Genomic DNA, 13,211 nt, shown 5'->3' on the forward strand with positions numbered 1-13,211 from the left:
TGAATGAAGGTATTAATTCCCTGGGATTTGAATACACTCAGAAATGTATCTGTAGCATTAGTTCAGTCTGACCCTGAAGTGAAGGGGTTTTTGTTTGTTTGTTTGTTTACTTTTTAAACTCAGGAAAGGGACTTTATGGGTTAAGAAACGGTTACAATGGTTTGGAAGAAAGCCCATGTAGAAGATTTGGAGTAATTACAAGGTGTTGAGGGGGTCAGGAGTGATTTGGCGGTAGTATCTATGAATTGATTAGAGAGCTAGTCTCCACAATATATAATACCCAAGTCAGAAATTCCATGATTGTGTGACAAGGGCTTTTGCTGAGACATGTCACTAAAAAAACCTTCAAAGTAGACAGGGAGGGTGTAGAGGATCCCTAATGGAACTTGGTGTGTGTGTGTGTCTGTACGTGTGTGTAGTTGTTGCTTTAGCTCTTGTGGCAAAATAGCTCTGTTAAGTCCCTAATGTCCAGAAGAAGCAAATTATTCACTCCTTGGTCTTGGTTAACTTTGGGTTCATACTGAGGCCTCTCCCTATCTCTCCATGACACTAAAGCATGGGGGAGATACAGCAAAGTTCCTAGAGATGCAGGAGCACCTTCTGGGAATACAATGGACAGTTTTCATAAAAAACGATTTTGCCAGCTACTGCCTAAAAATGGTTCTTGATGGAAGTAGCTACACAGATGCATTCTACTTTAATGAGTTTTGATGAGACATTTAAATGGTTGCATTGTAGTCAAGCCTTATTAAAATGGAAGCCTGTTGTTGCAATGTGCGGAACTGGTGCTCTCAGTTGTTTACAGATTTTTTTAATCTATTTATATAAAGCTGATATTTGATGTTTATTTTCTGCCAACAGCAGTATACTGGAGGTAAGGATATGCAAATAGGGATAGCTAGTGATTTCTAAAGAAGGAATCTTGAGAGGCCAACTCTCTGTATGGGTCACAGTGTACCTGTTTTTATCTTCCTAAGGGATGCAACCCAAAACCTCATTACAGTTTGAGGTATTATATGGGAAAGATGTACAGAGTTTTGTCTATCAGCTAGGATTCCAGCAGGAAATGGGACATATACTCAACTTGGATTCTGAATAAAATTTAATGAAAGGTCTATTTACAGAGGTGTAGGCAGGGTTAAGGGAACCAAGAAGCGATGATAAGGTACCCAGTGGCTAACAGCAGTGGGAAGCTCTCACCCTCAGTCCAGGGAGAGCTGGGATCTGCAGAGGGGCTTGAGGAGCACCAGGCAGGAGCTGGTGCAATCCCATGGGGCAGAGAAGGGAGTTTAAGGGAGCTGGGAAGATGGTGCAGAAGGAGAATAACCAATACATTTGTAAATCAATTCTCTGGGAAAGTGGTTTTTCATACCCCAGGCAGCCTTGCAAGGGAAGCATGCGTGAGTTAACATTGTAGTCAGCCTTGAATGATGATCTGGAAGTTCACAAACTCTGTCCTTCCCTACAGTTCTTAACCCAAGAATCTTGAAGTCCAAGCTACTTGGCTGCTGAGTATGGTAGATAGGATGATCTCCTTGGTTAGGTTTCTCAGGAAGCATGTCCATCGTATACTTGTCACCAAAAGCCAGACCATACAAGCCAAGTCTGGCTATTGTGTTTCTTTACTGAGATATAAAACCTTCAGATTCTTATGGATCTCACAACAGCTCTTCTGCCTTTAACAGAAAGTAGCGAAGAATGGTGGAAACAGCATTAAATTCAGATTGGGAAGTCAGTCTCACTTCTGACTGGTTGAATGACCTTAAATCCATTTCCTTTCTCCGTGGCTAGGCTTCCTCATCTGTAAAATAAGGGGGTTGTACTAGTGATTTTAAAGGTCCCTTTGAGCTCTAACACTTTTGGCTTGGAGAAGAGTAATTCCCAGCATCAGTGGTACTTCAGCAGTTTTCCTACAGCCTGGACTACTCTTTACTCTGTAGCAAAAATAACTTAAAAAGGGAGAAGGACACTTATAACCTCTCCTTTCCTTTCCTGAAATCGTCAGTTCAACATTTTGACAAATCGGCATTTATTAAGAAATTTAAAAATTGTACAGATATTCAAGTGTTGGTACTATACAAAAAGATATTAGCAAGCATTCATCTTTATCATGATTTTTAAAAACTGACTACTTATTTTACAGGAATATTGATTTGGGTTGTTTGACAAATATGGGAATGACCCATCCTGTAGGACCAGATATCATGAATTATTTCTTGAAAATGGATTCTACTTGTGCTTTTATAAGTTTATTGTTCTTTTGTAAACTGGATTTATATAATAATCCTTATTGAAAAGTGCACTGTGAAGTGAGCACTGACTTTATTTTTTTTACATTATTATTATTTGTTTGTTTGTTTGTTTTTGTGGTACGCGGGCCTCTCACTGTTGTGGCCTCGCCCGTTGCGGAGCACAGGCTCCGGATGCGCAGGCTCAGCGACCATGGCTCAGCGGCCATGGCTCACGGGCCCAGCCGCTCCGCGGCATGTGGGATCTTCCCGGACCGGGGCACGAACCCGTGTCCCCTGCATCGGCAGGCGGACTCTCAACCACTGCGCCACCAGGGAAGCCCTACGTTATTATTAACTAAATACTTTATTCAGGTTTCCTCAGGGCTTTTTTAAATTGAAGTATAGTTGATTTACTATATTGTGTTAGTTTCAGGTATACAGCAAAGTGATTCAGATATATATTCTTTTTTGGATTCTTTTCCATTATAAGTTATTACAAGATATTGAATATAGTTTCCTGTGCTATATAGTAAGTCCTTGTTGCCTATGTATTTTGCATATAGTAGTTTCTATCTGCTAATCTAACACTCCTAATTTATCTCCCCCACCCAAGCACTGACTTTAAATAGTTGAAAGACTGTCACATAAATAAGGTTTACAGTAACTCTTGTAGGAGCTCCAGAGGATAAAAGTAGGAACAGGAGTGGAAGTGCGAAGAGTCTGGACATTGCCTTACAGACTTATGGTGGCCAGTAAGGATCAGGTATCTCTGGCATAAGTGTCAGTGAGTTTAAATAGTTAACCAATGCATCATACCCCAAGTGCTTTCTGCTAATTGTATGTCACCACTCTCAGATCAAAAGGTGTAGACTGAGAACATGACTCAATTATTTCATAACTAAGAAGTACCTAATCTGATCCTAATTAGTCATTTCTGAACTAGGACTTCACCCTGGCTTTTTAGCCTTGCAAGACAAGTTAAGTCACATAGAAAAGATATTTAAATGGACATCTTGATGACCATACAAAATAAATGATGTCATTAATAATGTAGATCCTTTTTTTTTTCACCAGGCAGTTTTCAAGACTAGGAAGTGTTGGGACTTCCCTGGTGGTGCAGTGGTTAAGAATCCGCCTGCCAGTGCAGTGGACATGGGTTTGATCCCTGGTCGGGGAAGATCCCACATGCCACGGAACAACTAAGCCTGCGTGCCACAACTACTGAGCCTGCACCCTAGAGCCCGCAAGCCACAACTACTGAGCCCACATGCCACAACTACTGAAACCCCTCACTTAGAGCCCATGCTCCACAACAAGAGAAGCCACCGCAACGAGAAGCCTGTATGCTGCAATGAAGAGTAGCCCTGACTCACCACAACTAGAGAAAGCCTGCACACAGCAACGAAGACCCAACGCAGCCAAAAATAAATAAATAAAACAAATAAATTTATTAAAAAAAAGAATAGGAAGTGTTCTATTTGTTTCCACGTATTAAAGTTTAAGGGAAGATCCTGGTGTAGGAAAAGACATTTTTTTTCTGAGCCTTTTCAAAGAAAAACTAGCAAATCTTTTCTAGAGTATTTCTTTTATTTTTTAAAACAGCCTCTTAACTAAAGAGAAACTAAAGGAACTGACATTTACTGAATGCCTACTCTGTAAAAAAAATGCTGTAGTATGTGCTTCTCATTTTATCCTCTTAACAATCCTCGAATATTAATATATTTCTATTTTATTGGTGAAGAAACTCCTGGTTACAGCAAGCACTAATTTGCCTAAGATTACATAGCTGGTAATTGGTATGTGAATCCAGTGTTTCTGATGTCATTTGCCTTGCTCTTGCCATTACTTATTTGAGTTTTCCTGAGACCGTATTCAATTGTGTCATAAAGTATTTTCCCAGGTGGTCTTCCTTTTTTTTTTTTTTTTTTTTTTTTTTTTTTGCGGTATGTGGGCCTCTCATTGTTGTGGCCTCTCCCGTTGCGAAGCACAGGCTCCAGACGCGCAGGCTCAGCGGCCATGGCTCATGGGCCCAGCCGCTCCGCGGCATGTGGTATCTTCCTGGACCGGGGCACGAACCCGTGTCCCCTGCATCGGCAGGCGGACTCTCAACCACTGCGCCACCAGGGAAGCCCGGTCTTCCATTTTAACACTAAGGTGTTTTGATTTTTCACTTCCCAGGTCTTTGGTCCTTTGGATAGATATCAATCTTTAGCAGGGCCAATAGCAGCAAGCTCAAGATTCCATTAGGGAGCTTTTGCTACCCAGGAAACCTGTAGAAAGCAACCAGGAAATCTGGGTTCTGACTCTTGGCGATTGATACTTACAAAGCTACTGCTGAGTTCAAATGACACCAAGAAGGCAGTGCTACTTAGTCCTCTGGAAAACAGGTACAAGTAACATATGTACGGACAAGGGTGTTCAGCACAATGCTGTTTATGATGGCAAAATTTGAAAACAATCTGCATTATGGTACATCATTATGAGAACAAATTCAGTCATTCAAATTGATAAAATAGACCCATATTTATTGACATGGTCATATACTCACAACACACACACAAAAATTTTTTTTAGCAAGGTATATTCTTTTTTTAAAAAAATTATTTTATTGATTTATTTTTGGCTGCATTAGGTCTTAGTTGCTGCACACTAGTTGTGGCAAGCGGGGGCTACTCTTTGTTGCGGTGCACAGGCTCTAGGCACGCAGGCTCAGTAACTGTGGCTCGCGGGCTCTAGAGCGCAGGCTCAGTAGTTGTGGTGCACAGGCTTAGTTGCTCCGTGGCATGTGGGATCTTCCTGGACCAGGGCTCAAACCTGTGTCCCCTGCATTGGCAGGTGGATTCTTAACCACTGCGCCACCAGGGAAGCCCCATAAAATTTTGTATAATGGAAAATCCTAACATATTATCCAATAAAATGCAGCGTTATATTTAAAAAGATAATATATCCCCAATAGATTTTTATTTCAGAAATGCAAGACTGGTTTAACATTTTCAAATCAATGGATGTAATTTGCTGTAACAGAATCAAGGAGAAATTCATATTTTATCTCACTAGATGTTTGATAAAATCCATTCAAGATTAAAAAATAAAACATAGAAAACTAGGAAGAGAGGAGAAATTGTTTAGTCTGATAAGGAGTATATATCAAAAGCCTACAGGAAACATGTTTAACAATAAAATATTGAAAGGCTCTCCCCCTAGTACACACCAAGATTGGGGATGAGATACGGATGCACATCTATCATTGTACCAGAGGTCTTAGCCAATGCAACAAGATAGGGAAAAAATGGTGTAAGTATTGGAAAGAAAGAAATAAAGCTGTCATTATTCACAGATGAAATTGTGTATGTAGAAAATCCAAAAGACTCTATTAAAAAGCTATTGCAATTAATAAGTGAATTATTAAGGTCATTGACTACAAGATCAAATATACAACTGTATTTATATGCCAGAAACAATCATAGAAAATGAACATTTAAAATATAGCATTTAAAATACCATAAAAATAGCAAATATCTAGGAGAAATCAAATGAAATCTATGTCAGATCAATGCACAGTAAACTACAAAGATTCACTGAAAGATATTAAAAAGACCTAAATAAATGGAGGTATATACCAGGCACATAGTTTCGAAGACCCACTATTGTAAAGATATCTGTTTTTCCAAATTGATCTATAAATTGTGTAGCAGGCTCAATTAAAACTGCAGCAGGTGTTTTGTGGGAATTGAAATGCTTATTCTAAAGTTTTTATGGAAATGGAAAGGACCAAGAATAATCAAGACAAAGAGAATAAAGATGGAGGACATGTACTGCCAGATAGTAAGACATTATAAAGTTACAAGCGTTTAGAAAGCATGATGTTGGCACAAAATTACATAAATAGAGCAATGGAGCAGAATAGAGAGTTCAGAAACCCATTTGCACATATATGGTTACTCCATGTATGACAAAAGTGGTACTGCAGTGCATCAGGGAAAGATGACCTTCTCAATAAATTGTGTTAGATTCATAGCCTATTTGGTTAGATATAGAAAAAAAGGAAATCTCACCTCCATATATCGCCATATACAAATCAATTCCAGATGGACTGCCAATCTAAATGAGAAAGATAAAACAATAAAGTTTCTAGCAAAAACAGGACAATATCTTACTGACTTTAGGCAAAGATTTCTTAAACAGGACACAAAAATGCTATTAACAAAAGATGATGCTGTAAAATTGGACACTAAATTAAGAACTTGTGTTAATCGAAAGCATCATTAAGAGAATGAAAAAACAAGCTACAGATTGGGAGATGTTTATAATACATATAACCAACAAAATTGGTGTAACCAGCATATCTAAAGATTCTACATATCAACAATGGCAGACAACTCAATAGACAAAAGGGTAAAATACTTGACCAGACTTCACAAAAAGGGATATCCAATAAATTTATGAAAAGCTACTCAGCATCATCAATCATCAGAGAATTGCAAATTGAAAACAGGTTGAGACACAAATAGGCATCCATCTGCACAGCTAAAATGGAAAAGACAGATAATAACAAGTTTTGGTAAGGATGTAAAGCAACTAGGATGCCCATGAACTGCTGGTGGGAGTGTAAACTTACACAACTTTGGAAAACGGCTAACATAGCCTATGACCCAGCAATTGCACTTTTAATTATGTTTAGAGAAATGTGAACATAAAATGCACCAAAGGTATGTACAAGAATACTCTGAAGTAGCACTATTCATAATAACCAAGAATTGGAAACATTCCAAATGTTCATCAAGTATGGAATGAATAAATAATGTTGTACACTCACACAATCGACTTCTATACAATAATAAGGGTGAGTGATTATTGCCACATGCAACCACTTGGATGAATCTTATAATAAAACATGAAGGAAGCTAGATACAAAAACAAGTGCATAGTCTATAATTCCATTTATAAAGAGTTCAGAAACATAAAAGTAGTGAACGGCGGAAGAGGTCAGGATAGTGTTTTACCTTTGGCATGGGTAGTGTGGCTGGGAGGAGGCACAAAGCACTGGGAAACCAGTAATATTTTGTTTCTTTCCCTGGTGATGATTACACGGGGAATGTTCACTTTGTGAAAAATCAGGTAACTGTATACTTACAATTTGTTCATTTGTCTGTAAGTATGTTGCTCTTCAAAATGATATATATATAATAGATAAGGAAAAACAGTCGTTAAAAGAATTTATCAAGTGATTTTGTTTGCTTTTCTAAAAAATATGTTATCTCCATAGAAAAAGTTTCAAATTATTTATGTACCAAATGTTACATTTTGGTGGATGGGATTATTGATGATTTTGATTTTCTGCTTTGCACTTTTACTTATCAGGGGTAGGAGTAATGTAGAAAGAAACACAGGGACATTGGGAAAGTATGGTCCAGACCCTGAGTTTCTATACTATGTCTATACTATGTCTATATATGTCTATACTATGTCTTGAAGTTGAACAGATTTGAATCAGGCTGACAAGAGAGGCAAATGCTAGAGAAATATCTCAGGTTCTCCTTAGTTACAATGACACCAGTCAGCAGAAGCGTTTAGGTTTCAAGGTCTGTGCAAGAGGCCATTGTCAAAGTCTCAGTGTAGATCTCTCTCTGCTGGTAAACAGTTCTCTTTCTTGAAGCACTGAGGTAGTTGGCTGAGTTAATATTGACTCTGAAACTTAAAGGAGATTTAGGGAGGCTGACAAGAACAGAACATTTTTCACATTATTTTCATGGCTCTTAAGGGATCTTAAACTTGGTAGCTAAGGGGGAGTTGAAAGATATAGATATTTATAACAGAACTTCTGACTGCTAAATCTCTATGTGCATTGAAATCAATTTCCCTCTTCATTTTCTCTTCAAAGGCATAGCTGCCTACTTTGTAGTTGGACCTTAGATATTAAATTTATTGTGATTTAAGGGAGAGGTACATGAGCTTGGTCTTCGATGTTTTTGATTCAATTGGTAAATTTTTCATAGTCATCCAGAAAAGGTCAAAGTTTTGGCCTCATAGTTAAATGTTTTGTCACAAGCCAATTCAATCACACATGAACCAAACAGGTCTAACATGATTTTACTGGCCAAAATCCAGCCAGCCTCTGCTGCACTGTCTCTTATTTCACAAACTTTGAATAATCCTTGTAGTGGTTCCAGAGTGGCTGGGACTCTCTAGTTCCGGGTGCATGTGTGCATAAGAAGTGCAGGTCCTTTGGGCAGTTTTGGTGGTTCCGCTGTTGTTCTAGCTTATTCTTTAATAATCATACGTGGATTAAAAATTCAGGAAATAATTTCCTTGTTAAAAATAAGAAAGCTAAAATTCCACTTAAGCAGGAAGATTATTAGAGAAATTGTTCAGGAAAGTTTCTATGGGTTAGCTCACTAAAATAGGTATAGTACCTTTTTTTTTTGTATTTCCAAAATCAAAATATCAAGGTGGAAAAAGAACTAGTCAAGCAACTTTCTTTTTTTTTTTTTTCTTGGCCGTGGCATGTGGGATCTTAGTTCCCCAAGCAGGGATCGAACCCGTGCCCCCTGCAGTGGAAGCACAGAGTCTTAGCCACTGTACCACCAGGGAAGTCCCCAAACAACTTTCCAAGAGTCTTTTTATGTTGCTTACCTAAAAGGAGTTACCTTTTTGGGGTGCTTTCCTTGTTTTGCCCTAATAGGCACTTTATTTCAATCTATTACTGAATCATCACAACGATCCAGTGAAAAAAGTGCTATATTATTGTCCCCATTTTACAAATGAGGGGACTGAGACATAGGATGCTTAAGAAACTTGTCCAAGGTCATTCAGATAGGAAGTGGCAGAGCTGGGATTCCCATAAAGATTCATACTGCTGTACAGACTAAATTCTTAACCATTCCAATATATTTCCCAAATATATGTGCTATCTATTAGGGCAAATATAACTCTCTTGATTCTTTTTTAAAACAATCCAGTAGGGAAGAGGTTAATATTTTATGTCCTTGTAGATAGACCCTACCCTACCCTCTTGACCACATCTTCCCAAGTCAAGCATTTTCCTCTCTATAGCCATTTCTTTTTTCTTTACCTTAATCTCAAGCTCTGAATGGAAATCAGAAGTAGCACCTCACTCAAGGACATTGTTGTGAGAGCAGCCAGTCTCAACTGGGAGAGACTTTGTCTACTACCTTCCACCCTCAGGCACTTTTTTTTTTTTTTTTTTTTTTTTTGCGGTACGCGGGCCTCTCACTGCTGTGGCCTCTCCCGTTGCAGAGCACAGGCTCCGGATGCGCAGGCTCAGCGGCCATGGCTCACGGGCCCAGCCGCTCCGCGGCATGTGGGATCTTCCCGGACCGGGGCACGAACCCGTGTCCCCTGCATCGGCAGGCGGACTCTCAACCACTGCGCCACCAGGGAAGCCCAACCCTCAGGCACTTTTGAAAGTGTCTGGAGACATTTTTGATGATCACAACTTGGAGCGGGGGGAAGTGTTGCTTCTGGCACCTACTGGGTAGAGGTCAGGGATGCGGCTGAACATACTATGAGCACAGGAATCCCTCCCAACAAAAGAGAACCATCTGGCCCAAAATGTCAATAGTGTTGAGATTGAGAAACCCTGACTTGGAGGGATAATCATAAATTGCCTTACAAGGCTTGTTAGTATGAGCTTATCTAGGACAATACCAGTTCTGTAACTAGGCGCTATCTTGTAAATTCCAACAGCTTTAGCGTACTCAGGATGGCTCCTGTGGACAAAAGAATCGTCTCAGAGATTGTTTCCCAAACATTTATAGGATTCTCATACAAGTGGTTAATAATTTATTCAAAGAAACAAGAAACAAACACTTGAAATGTAAGCCATTCCTTTTAAGGGAAGAGGAGGGACAGAGATGCTCTGAAAGAAGTTGATTCATACATTAGATTAGTTCTGACCTCATATTTAGTAACTTGTACTTTGACGTACAGATTAAATTCTGTGTGGCATTTGTAGACATCTGCAAGACTTACAATGAAGGTATCTGAGGATAAATATTCTCTCCCAATATTGTGAAATAAGAAAGTGCACATCTACAGATAAACTAATAGACAACATTAAAATTGGAGACAAAGTCATTCTTACAGCAGCTTCAAGGTCATATACTTTATACAGGTGTGTTGTGTTATTGGGTGGCTGTATTTAGCCTTCTAGTGGGCTCTGCAATCACTTATTGATTCATTTTCAGAATATTCCTGGGGTAGTACTAGTTGACGGTAGAAGGGTTTTGGATGGAAATAGAATCAAACATAGTAAAAGTAATGTAAAAAGTAGCAAAAAGGTGAACATTATTGATCATAGGAGGTGATATCTCTGTTTCAACTTACCTTTCACATGGGGGAGTGGAAAGAGTTCCAGCTGTGGTGTCAGATAGACCTGGGCCTCATATGTGGTTCTGCCATTTTCTAGTGGTTGGAATAGAGTTACTTAGACTCTCTAAGCCTCAGTTTTCTTATCGGTAAAACAGCACAGTGAGAACTTCACCTAAGAGCTTTGTGAAGATTAAAAGAGATTATTCATGTAAGGTGAGAAGCGCACTCACTCCCTGCCACATGATACCCCTCATGAAATGTTAGGCTTCTCTCCTATAACGTTCACAGGAATTGACTGAAGTTAATTAAAATCAATACACGAAACATTAGAGAATTACACTTTATATTTATTTAGTGGCTTGTTTGGTCATCTGAAATCACATTAGCTGCCAGTAAGATTTTCACATGGACATTTGTCCTGCAATTTTTATTACATTCTGATGAGATTTGGGATGCAAGTGGAATTCACAGAGAAATGTAACTAAGAGATAGATAACAAACCCACCACTAATTTGACTTCAAGGTCATATTAAAAAGTGATTTTTCCAGGGACTTTCCTGGTGGCACAGTGGTTAAGAATCCGCCTGCCAATGCAGGAGACACGGGTTTGAGCCCTGGTCCGGGAGTATCCCACATGCTGCGGAGCAACTAAGCCCGCGTGCCACAACTACTGAGCCTGGGCTCTAGAGCCCGTGAACTCAGGGAACTGCCTGTTTGAGGTTAGTAGTCATATTTTTTAATACTCCCAGTTACTGCAAAGTTGGGAGGAAGTAAACACTGTCAAAGTTGCTAGATTCCATTTCCTTCATTTTTTGTTTTAAATTTTACACCAACTTTAAGGGCAGGAAGCAGAAGAATAGAGGTTTAGACTAGAATTCGAAGAGATTCCCAGGCTTAGAGCTACATATACCACTCTCCCCTCCCTGGGACATTAGAAAGCAGACAACCATCTGAATTGAGCTCTTTTTTTTTTTTTTACCTTTTTTCTGTTGTTATTTGCATGAACAGTCATACTGGGGCAAGAACATTAAGATAAGGGAGTAATTTGCAGGATTACTCCAACAATGGGCTTAGGGTACCTAGGCATAGTTCATAATACCTACTGATATGTTCCTCAATTACATTGAATTTATTGTCACTTCCATTTCTCTGTCCCCTTTCATTTATTTTTCTTTTGCCTCTGCAGAAAGGATGAGAAGATAGATTAAAAAATAAATACAGAAAGTATAGTTTTTCTCTGATTATAAAAAATATATGTGCTAATTGGCAATATAAATTATTATCTCATCACCTGGAGAACCCCCCTCCCTAATATTTTAGCATAATTTCTTCCGGACTTTTTCCAGTCTATTTGAGTACATGTTTACATTTTTGTATGTAATTATTCTACAACAGAAATTTTCTTGGTTGAATTATATAAAATTAACTGAAACATTCACAAAATATTTAGTTATTTGGTGCATTACTAGTTTTTCTCAATTATGCTAAATTTTTGTTCATATCTTTGTTTCCTTAGACTACATTCCTAGCATTAAGAAGTACCAGGTCAAAGGGTATGAACATTTTTCAAATTTTTGATACATGTTGCCCAACTGCCCTCTGAAAATGTATACCAATTTATAGTCTTATCAACTGTGCAAATAAATTTAAATCTAGATTTTCAAGCCACAAGAAATTACACAACTATTATAATAAATTTGATTCTGACGACAGCCAAAGAAATAAAAATGAATACTACTTTGGTCATTCCTTAGCCTCATTTCATGAACTGGGACTGCTGTTTTGCCCTTATCTACTTTGAGATATCTTTAGATAGAATGAGAATGTAGGATGAAGCCTGGATACAAACTAAAATTTGAAGTACTTCTAGAGGCACTTTGTGAAATGCTCAAGTGATTCTATTACTGATAACTCCAAAGGCTCCCTCTTACCTGCAAGGTGGAATCCAGATTCAGGCATCTCTATTCTCAGACTCAGCAAGCAAAACATATTTATTGAGCCTGCTATGCTCCAAGCCTTCTTCAAGGCACCAGGGATACAGCGATGAACAAGATGAGGTCCCCTCTTCATGAACCTTGCAGTCTGGTAATCCCACTACATTGAGCCACACAAAATTGTTTGCTTTAGTCAGACCTGTATTATGCTGCTTTATGCTCATTCCTGCCTGATTAGTTATCTTTTCCCATAAACCCTAAGCCTTTCAGTCAAGGCTTATCCTAAGTCTCCTGTGACACTCTCTCCAGCTAGTCCAATCATCTAAGCACTTAAGTCTGTACTCACAATTTAGCACTTGATTAGTCATTTTCTTGTTCAACTCTCTAACACCCTCCTGAGAAAGACTGCAAGCTCCTTACCCACAGCTGCCCCAAAGCACCTAGTGTAGTATATGTGCCAAGTTGTCCTTTCTTTACCGGAATGTTGCTTTAATATGGTAGGATGGCACACTGAATAAGGCTTCTCTGTCTTGGACCAACCCTGTCCAAGAAGATTTCATTACTTAGGTCCCAAAGGTCAGTTTAGTTGCAAGGATAAGACAGAGCTCCTAAAGTGAGGGTTAGAGTGGGGCTCCAGCAAAGAGCACAGGTCTGGGAAGCAGGGAACCAGAGTTCATTCCTGGCTCTGCCACTCACATAGGTGTCCTTTGAAAAC

General features: G+C 38.9%; 1 long non-coding RNA gene across 1 annotated transcript; it reads right to left on the minus strand.

Moving 5' to 3' along the window:
• Window positions 1-1,523: 1,523 nt before the first annotated feature.
• Window positions 1,524-12,526, minus strand: LOC309796924. Its single transcript, XR_014292521.1, has 4 exons — window positions 12,494-12,526; window positions 10,578-10,741; window positions 6,287-6,332; window positions 1,524-1,801 (listed from the first exon to the last, which is right to left on the minus strand). It is a non-coding gene; the product is annotated as an uncharacterized lncRNA (long non-coding RNA).
• Between the last annotated feature and the right edge of the window lie 685 nt (window positions 12,527-13,211).

The sequence above is a fragment of the Mesoplodon mirus genome, assembly GCF_964341445.2.
Source record: "Mesoplodon mirus genome assembly, chromosome: X".
NCBI classification, from domain to species: domain Eukaryota; kingdom Metazoa; phylum Chordata; class Mammalia; order Artiodactyla; family Ziphiidae; genus Mesoplodon; species Mesoplodon mirus.